Raw genomic sequence first — 8,995 nt, 5'->3', positions numbered from 1 at the left:
TCTCTGTGCCTCAGTTACCTCATCTGTAAAATGGGAATTAAGACCGTGAGCCCCTGTGGGACAACCTGCTCACCTTGTAACCTCCCCAGCGCTTAGAACAGTGCTTCGTATGAATTTTTATTCTATTTATTTATTTATTTTATGTGTGCATATTTATTCTATTTATTTTATTTCGTTAATATGTTTTGTTCTCTGTCTCCCACTTCTAGACTGTGAGCCCACTGTTGGGTAGGGACCGTCTCTATATGTTGCCAACTTGTACTTCCCAAGCACTTCGTACAGTGCTCTGCACACAGTAAGCACTCAATAAATATGATTGAATGAATGAACGAATGAATGCTTTGCACATAGTGAGTGCTTAATAAATGCCATTATTATTATTATTATTATTATTACAGTGTCTGACACAAAATAAGCGCTTAAGAAATATCATCGTTATCATTTCTATTGAAAAGTTTACAATCTAATGGAGAAGACATTATGTATATATGTATATATCCTGTATATATGTATATATGTTTGTACATATTTATTACTCTATTCATTATCTTCCTTGTACATATCTATTCTATTTATTTTATTTTGTTAATATGTTTGGTTTTGTTCTCTGTCTCCCCTTTCTAGACTGTGAGCCCACTGTTGGGTAGGGACCGTCCCTAGATGTTGCCAACTTGGACTTCCCAAGCGCTTAGTACAGTGCTCTGCATACAGTAAGCGCTCAATAAATATGATTGAATGAATGAATGAACCCAGGTCCCCTGATTCCCAGGGCTGGATTCATTCTACTAGGCCATGCTGCTTCTCTGCACATGAATTCCACTAAGTTTCCAGGGAAGTGGTGGGTGGAGGGGGTAGGACTCTCCCTCTTTCCCCCGCGGAGAACCATTCCCCGAATCATCGCCACTGCCCTCACCCTTAATTCCAAGGGACTTTCCAATGGTACATAGATACAAACATAGAAAGGTCATTATGATTTCTCATTCAATACAAACTGATAAATAAAGCCTATTTAAAGCTGAATCTGACATTTCAGAGGATGACCTAAAGACCTCTGTGTCTGAAACAAGTGGCGATCTGCGTGCCTGGTGATAGACATCAAATGATCGACCCCAGAGGGAATATCCGCTACTGTTAATTCAGCGGGACGGGAGGAGTACATGCTTGTGTACTTCAAGCTTTTTTTTAAAAAAAAATGATATTTGTTAAACGTTATGTGCCAGGCACTGTATTAAGTGCTGGGTTAGATACAAGCTAATCATATTGGACAAAGTTGGGACATAATCCCCATTTTACAGACGAGGTAACTGAGGCACTGAGAAATTAATAGTTGTGGAATTTGTTAAGCGATTTGAACAGTGCTTTGTACATAGTAAGCACTTAATAAATGCCATTATTATTATTATTAAGCACTTACGACGTGCCAGGCACTGTACTAAGCACTGGGATGGGATACAAGCAAATCGGTTTGGACGCACTCCCTGTCCCACGTGGGGCCGACAGTCCCATTTTCCAGATGGGGTAACGAGGCACGGAGAAGTAGCTTGCCCAAGGTCACACAGCAGCCAAGAGGCGGAGCTGGGATTAGAACCCACAACCTCCTGATTCCCAGGCCCGAGCTCTATCCACTACTCCGTGCTGCTTCCTGGTCAGCGAGGTGAGGCCTGAAAGTCAGCCCGGAAAAATCATTATCATCATCATCAATCGTATTTATTGAGCGCTTACTGTGTGCAGAGCACTGTACTAAGCGCTTGGGAAGTACAAATTGGCAACATATAGACACAGTCCCTACCCAACAGTGGGCTCACAGTCTAAAAGGGAGAGACAGAGAACAAAACCAAACATACTAACAAAATAAAATAAATAGAATAGGTATGTACAAGTAAAATAAATAAATAAATAAATAGAGTAATAAATATGTACAAACATATATACATATATACAGGTGCTGTGGGGAAGGGAAGGAGGTAAGATGTGGGGGATGGAGAGGGGGACGAGGGGGAGAGGAAGGAAGGGGCTAAAATCCATTTGAACGAGCACTGCACTGCAGCCTGGGTGATGATGATCAATATATATGCCCGGGACCAAGAGATGACAAAGCGTTCAATTATCTCTGACCGGCACCGTCCCTGACAAGACAGAGTGGAATCCGCGTGTGATGGAGGGGGTCGGAAGGGGCCGGGGGGCGGGTTAGGGGGTTGGAGGTGGGAAGAAGAGAGGGAGACCAAACCCCAGGAAAGAAAATGTCAGAGTCACCGAGTAGCCTTCTCCTCAGTGCAGCTACGGAGATGGATTTCCGAAACTCTCCCCCACGGGCAGACAAGTCAGTTCAGCCTTTATTTCCCAGTGGTCCAATGCTCAGTCCCATCTAACAGAACCTCCTCATTTTACTGCTAATGTGATGGATTTCTTCTCATTTTCATAATGCTGGAAGCGTATCCAGACACCCAAGGACCAGGCTGAAAAAAAATAGATGCTAAAAGCTTCAGAACCTGGTATGTCGGACTAGGAATAATAATAATAAAAATAGTAGTGCTATTTGCGTGGCTCTATTTTGCCCAGTGTTCTGCTAAGTACTGGAAAAGAAACGAGATCATCAGTAGGGAATTAGTTCCTGTCCCATGTGGGGCTCTCTCAGTCTAAGGTGGAAAATTAAGAAATCCAGCTACTTCCATGGGAAATCCAAGACTCCTTTTCTTATCTGGTTCGTGCCCCCCCCCACCCCCTCAACTAAACCCCACCTCGTGACCCCAGCCCCAATCACTGCCTTGGGCCCCTTGCTTTGAAAAGCTATGGATGGAGTGGAAATATCCCATTGTTCACCTGGACATTTCTGTTCCTGTGTTCTTAATGGCTTTTCAAACCCTTTTTATTTGGGAGTTAAAATGACTATCAAAGAACATTTCGGCAATATCTCCAATCCTCAGGGCTTTCTGCCTGTGTTTATAGATGTCCCTCCATAATTGAACATAGAGAAAAATGTCCTTTTTTATGGTCGTGATTTTTTCATTTCCTTTCACTTATTCGACTGGGAGGAGGAAATGAAAAACTCTGAGCGATAGGGCTCCGCGCCGTGGAAATAACATCCATTCTTGGAGGCTGCTGGGACAGGATGCTAACAATAACTGGGCTATTTGTTAAGAGCTTCCTAGATGCCAAGCACTATGCTAACCACTGGGGTAGATATGATACAGTTAGATAAGACACAATCCCTCTCCCCCACAGGGCTCTCAGACTAAGAGGAAGGGAGGACTGGTGTTTTATCCCCATTGATAGATGAAGAAACTGAGGTACAAAGGAGTCAAGTGAATAGTCCATTCAGGAGGCACCAGGAAAAAAGGTTGAAAATGATAGAAAATTGGGAGAAATTGGACCTCATCTCTGATAAGTAATAAGGCCTTGAAAATTATCCCTTGTCCTTTGAGAAGCCTGAGGCTCTGTCAGAGAGCAGGCTGTAAATCGTAAACGCATTGTGGGCAAGGAACATGTCCGTTTATTGTTGTATTGTACTCGTCCAAGCACTTAGCATAGTGCTCTGCACATGGTAAGCGCTCAATAAATACGAATGACTGGCTGGGAGATTCCCACCTCCTGCATCACCAGCTCCTAAAAACAGATATCTATTGTAAGGCCCTCTTCCCAATGAGTGATCTTCCAACCAACATTGATGCTGCCCATGACCCCATTCTCCAAGAAGACACTGAGGGCTATTATTAATTATAATAATAATAATTGTATTATCTACCCCAGCACTTAGAACAATGCCTGGTACATAGTGCTTTAAAAATACCACAATTATTATGACTGGAATGGGTCTGCCAGGGCCACGAATCTGGGCTCTAGCACCTCTGGGTAATTTGTCTGGAACTCGATGTGAGAGCCAGCTTCGCTGATGACCTTGCACGAGGAGTTTCGCATTATTCAAATGTATCTTTTGTTTAATGGCAGGGAAGCATCCCCGCAATTCTCCAGCCTGTATTCAGACTCCGGATCCGACCTTTCCGAAATAAGCGTGGTTAATTTATACACACTTGGGACCTCGGTTCAGAGTTCCTTGCTTCCACCGTGCACGCCCCTCACCACTAACTCATTTCTCATTAGCACGATTGGAGACGATGGTTTCTTTGCCTTTCCTAATAATGAGAAGCAACGTGGGCTAGTTTTCAGGGGCACGGGCTTGGGCATCAGAAGATTCTGGTTTCTAATCCTCACTCTGCCACTTGTCTGTTGTGTGACTTTGAACAAGTCACTTCACTTCTCTAGGGCCTCAACTACCTCATCTGTAAAATGGGGAGTAAGATTGTGAGCCCCATGAGGGACAGGGACTGTGTCCAATCTGATTAGCTTTTATCCACCTCAGTACTTAGTACAGTGCCTGGCCCGTAGTAAGCACTTAACAAGTACTATTTAAAAACTAACAAAAAAAAATTGATTTTAGGGCTGGTAGTCTCCCCTCCGCTGACTTTTACCCCTTCATTTGCCAAGCTATCCGGGAGTAGAACCCAGGGGTCCCGACTCCTCACACTTGTCCTTCCCACTGAAGAGCTACCATTCCCCGCTCCACACAGAGAAAGAGAAGATGTCCAGAGCAGGGAATGCAGCAGGAGGCTGCAGATCCCCTCTTGCTGTGCTCTTGGAAAAAGATCAGCAGTGGTAGCAGGAAAAATATCTCATCTTTCCCACTCTGACAACGCTGAGTGCTGCTGCTCCACTTCTTACTGGTCTGCCTGGCTTCGCCCTGTGTTTTTGAGCACCACCATTTAGAGCTAACAGAAGCCTCCCATCTTGTAGGTCCAGGCCTAGAGCTACAACTCACAAACAACAACAAAATAATACGAAGAACAATGGTAATAATAATGATAGTGGTGTTTGTTAAGCACTATGCCAAACACTTGGGTAGGAACAGTTCATACAGATCAGACACACTCCCTGTCTGCCTGGCTTCGCCCTGTGTTTTTGATCACCGCGAGAAGCCATTTAGATCTAACAGAAGCCTCCCATCATGTAGGTCCAGGCCCAGAGCTACAAATCACAAACAACAACAAAATAATACGAAGAACAATGGTAATAATAATGACAGTGGTATTTGTTAATCACTATGCCAAACACTTGGGTAGGAACGGTTCATCCAGATCAGACACACTCCCTGTCACACAGGGAGCTCTAATGGAGAGGGAGAGAAACCACTTAAAACCCATTTTACAGATGAGGAACCTGAGGCGCAGAGTAAATTAAGTGACTTGCCCAAGGGTACACAACATAATATCATGATGTGGGCACCATTTTATAATAATAATAATAATAATAATAATAATAATGGTATTTGTTAAGCGCTTACTATGTGCCAGGCACTGTACTAAGTGAAGTTGGCCTTAATCTAGAGCATTTGTCAGGAATGGGGAGATGGGGTAAGACCCCCATAATACCCCAGAGCTGTGCAGTAGTCCCATCTCAGACTCCCGGACTCCGGTGTTCCTGCCACCTCATCCTCTTCCGGATCTAGCACCCTAAGTCATTATCAACCACCCCTCCCCGCTAAGTCTGGGCAGCCGTCAGTGAACGTTTAATAATAGTAATAATAATCATGATAAATGTTATTATTATGGCACTTAAACATTTACTATGTGCCATGTACTGTTCTAAGCACTGGGGTAGTTACAAGTTAATCAGGTTGGATACAGTCTCTGTCCCACATGGGGCTCACTGTCTTAATCCCCATTTTACAGATGAGTTAACTGGGGCCCAGAGAAGTGAAGTGACTTACCCAAGGTCACACTGCAAATATATAAATGGCAGAGCCAAGGTCCTTCTGACTCCCGGGCCCGTGCTCTATCCACTAAGCCACACTGCTTCTCCGACCAAAGAAGCACCTAGAAAAAAGTGTCTCATGGAGTCGGACTCAGAGAGGATCTTGACGGGAGCCAGCAACCGTGGGCTGCAAAGATGGAGGTGGCTACCGAGGGGGCTACCTGGGAAGCAGCATGGCTTAGTGGAAAGAGCACAGGCCTGGGAGCCGGAAGGTCATGGGTTCTAATCCCAGTTCCGCCACTTGGCTGCTGTGTGACCTCGGGCAAGTCACTTCACTTCTCTGTGCCTCAGTTCCTTCATCTGTAAAAAATGGAAATTAAGACTGTGAGCCCTATGTGCTACAGGGACTGTGTCCACCCCAACTCTCTTGTATCTGCCCCAGAGCTTAGAACAGTGCCTGGAGCACAGTAAGCACTTAAATACCATTATTAATATTATTATTATTATCTGGGCTACCACCTGTTGACTGGCAGTTCCGTATAACCCCAAGGAGCCACGAGAAGGAATTGGTCTTGAATTATGCTATCGAGGCGTTTCCGACCCATAGAGACTCCATGGACACATCTCTCCCAGAAAGCCCCATCGCCACCGGTAATCGTTCTTGTAGTGGATCCGTAGAGTTTTCGTGGTCAAGATCCGGGAGTGGTTTTCCATCACCTTCTTCCGCACAGGAAAATTGCGTCTCCACCCTCGGCTCTCTCCCGTGCCGCTGCTGCCCAGCACAGGTGAGTTTTGACTTGTAGCAGATGGCCTTCCACTCGCTAGCCACTGCCTAAGCTAGGAATGGAATAGGTAGGCCTCTGCTTGATTCTTCCTCCCATAGCTGAGACTGGGAGAGTACTGGAAACTCTCCAGGTGCAATCCTGAGTAGGGGAAGGAATTGGTAGTGTTCCTTTTTTACCTCTCCTGAGCTGTGGGGAGAGGTAGATGGAGGTGGCCACCTTGACCCTTTCTTGGCTTGCCTTCCTTACCATATCTGTGGGAGCGGGTGTCTCCGCCTCCTCTGAAGGACCCCAGCGAAAGCCCCCGGCCCACAGGCTGGAAGAGGAAGAGCCCAAAAGGGAAAAGGAAAGAAGGTTCGTCGGAAAGAATCAGGACATCTGCTGGGAAGTTCAGCTACCTGCTGGTGGTTGCTAGGCAACCAGGGCCTGCTACTGCCCCATGGGTCTTTTACTTTACAATTAGGATTTTTGAAGGGGAAAAAAGAGGTTTTTTTTTTTATTTTCTAGTGAATCTATGACCGACGCAGAGATCCGTGCATTTCTTTCTTAATAGGAAAAATGGTGCCACTCGTTCCTTTCGAATTAGAACATGTGCTCCAAGAGAGAATTTTTTTTCTCTCTCTCTCCCTCCTCTTTTAATGTAGCTGACAAAATCTGGCAACCACGCACAGTTTAAAAAGTGACATTTTGACTCTAAGGGAGGAATTATTTGCAATTTGTTTTGAACAGAAGCTTAGTTCATGTCAGATGTGAACCTCCAGACAATCATTAGTTTAAACTGCCTGCTATGTGTTTAAAAATTTCAGTCAATTTAGAACTGATATGAATTGCAAATGGAACCGTAATAAGCCATTGGGGAACGGCATAGCCCCTTTTTTTTCTTTGCACTTGCAGCCCTCGCCTTTAAGACACCCCTTCAACCCCCGGCCTCACGGAAAGAGTGAAACACCATTTCAGACTCCCCGTCAACAAGCAGGATCTGAACTGACAAGAATAAAGAAACACATGTAACCTTTACTTTAAACAATATACGGTAGCCAGGCCTTCCGAAAACAAATACACGGTCTTGTTGGTAATACAAACCGGGCATCTGCTTAAGATTTATTTTCTTTGGATTTGGGAATCAAGCAATAGGTCAGCTTGGAGTCAATTGAAGGGCATTTTGAAAGCCAAAGTATTAGGCTTAGAAGATGACATCTTTGTGCTGATAATATTTTCCTATCATCTCAAAAAAAAGTCAAATGTATATTTTTCCTCCTTTTTCTGATCTGCACTGGACTCACCCAAGCGCTTAGCAAAGTACTGTGCACACAGAAAGTGCTCAATAAGTACTATTTTTTAAATGGTTTTTGTTAAGCGATTACTGTGTGCCAGGCATTTTTCTAAATGCTGGGGTAGAGATAAGATAATCAGGCCAGGCACAGTCCATGTCCCACATGGGGCTCCCAGTCTTCATCCCCATTTTTCAGATGAGGTAACTGAGGTCCAGAGAAGTGATGTGACTTGTCCAAGGTCATCCAGCAGACAAGTGGAGGAGGCAGGATTAGAACCCAGGTCCTTCTGGCTCCCAAGCCTGTACTGTATCCACTAGGCCATGCTGCTTCTCTACCACTGATTGCTTGACATGAGGGTCAACAGGGACAGGTGGTCGACTCAAAAATCAGGCCCTGAGCTGCATAATCCAGTAGACTGAGATCATCAAAAACTGGGGAAGGCCCAACGTTACCTAGATCTTTAACCTTCAAAGCCAAGGCCAAACACCACACGATGTTCCTCTCGTGGCTTTGATTGCTAACTAAACTTCCTATATAAATCAGTCCATCATATTTATATTATTGGGTGCTCCCTGGGTGCAGACCACTGTACTAAGTGCTTCGGAGGGTACAATAAAGCAGAGTGGCAGACATGTTCACTGCCCCAGTGTTCAGGGCCTCAGAGTTTAGCTTGGCTGTAACTGTAATGACCACCACAGTCATAGTATCTCAAATCCGGAGAGCATTTTTATTTGTTCCCAAGTGAATTTTACATTGCTTAGATCGTTTGTCCTCCCAACATCCGTTAGAGGTCGGGTGAGATAGATATTATTATTATCATCCCCATTTCACAGATGAGGGACCTGGGCCAACAGAAGTTAAGTGAATTCCCATCCAACAGACCACTGCTCTCCCATCTTGAAAATGCTACTAAAATCACGTCTCCTCCAGGAGGCCTTCCCTGAGTACTCTATCACCCCGCCTTATTTATTCCCCTACCATACCTCCCTGTAAGCACCTGGCTATACGTCCCACCCTCTTCCATCCACAATTGCCCTGATTCACAAAGCTTCCCCCTACCTGTAATTTATCTTAGCACCTCTCTCCCCCTAATAAACTGTAAGCTCCTCAAGGGCAGGGATCATGTCTACTAAATCTATCGTCCTCTCCCAAGCACTCAGTACAGCGTTCTGCATTGAGTCAGCGCTCAGTGAA

General features: G+C 44.9%; 1 non-coding gene across 1 annotated transcript; it reads right to left on the bottom strand.

The window, feature by feature from the left end:
- Positions 1-6,540: 6,540 nt before the first annotated feature.
- LOC119949764 lies at positions 6,541-6,678 on the bottom strand. The gene has a single exon (XR_005457301.1). It is a non-coding gene; the product is annotated as a small nucleolar RNA SNORA7 (small nucleolar RNA).
- Between the last annotated feature and the right edge of the window lie 2,317 nt (positions 6,679-8,995).

Source organism: Tachyglossus aculeatus, chromosome X2 (assembly GCF_015852505.1).
Source record: "Tachyglossus aculeatus isolate mTacAcu1 chromosome X2, mTacAcu1.pri, whole genome shotgun sequence".
Lineage (NCBI taxonomy): Eukaryota > Metazoa > Chordata > Mammalia > Monotremata > Tachyglossidae > Tachyglossus > Tachyglossus aculeatus.
The sequence above is the reverse complement of the archived record's forward strand: the minus strand, read 5'-3'. Positions and strand labels throughout refer to the sequence as shown.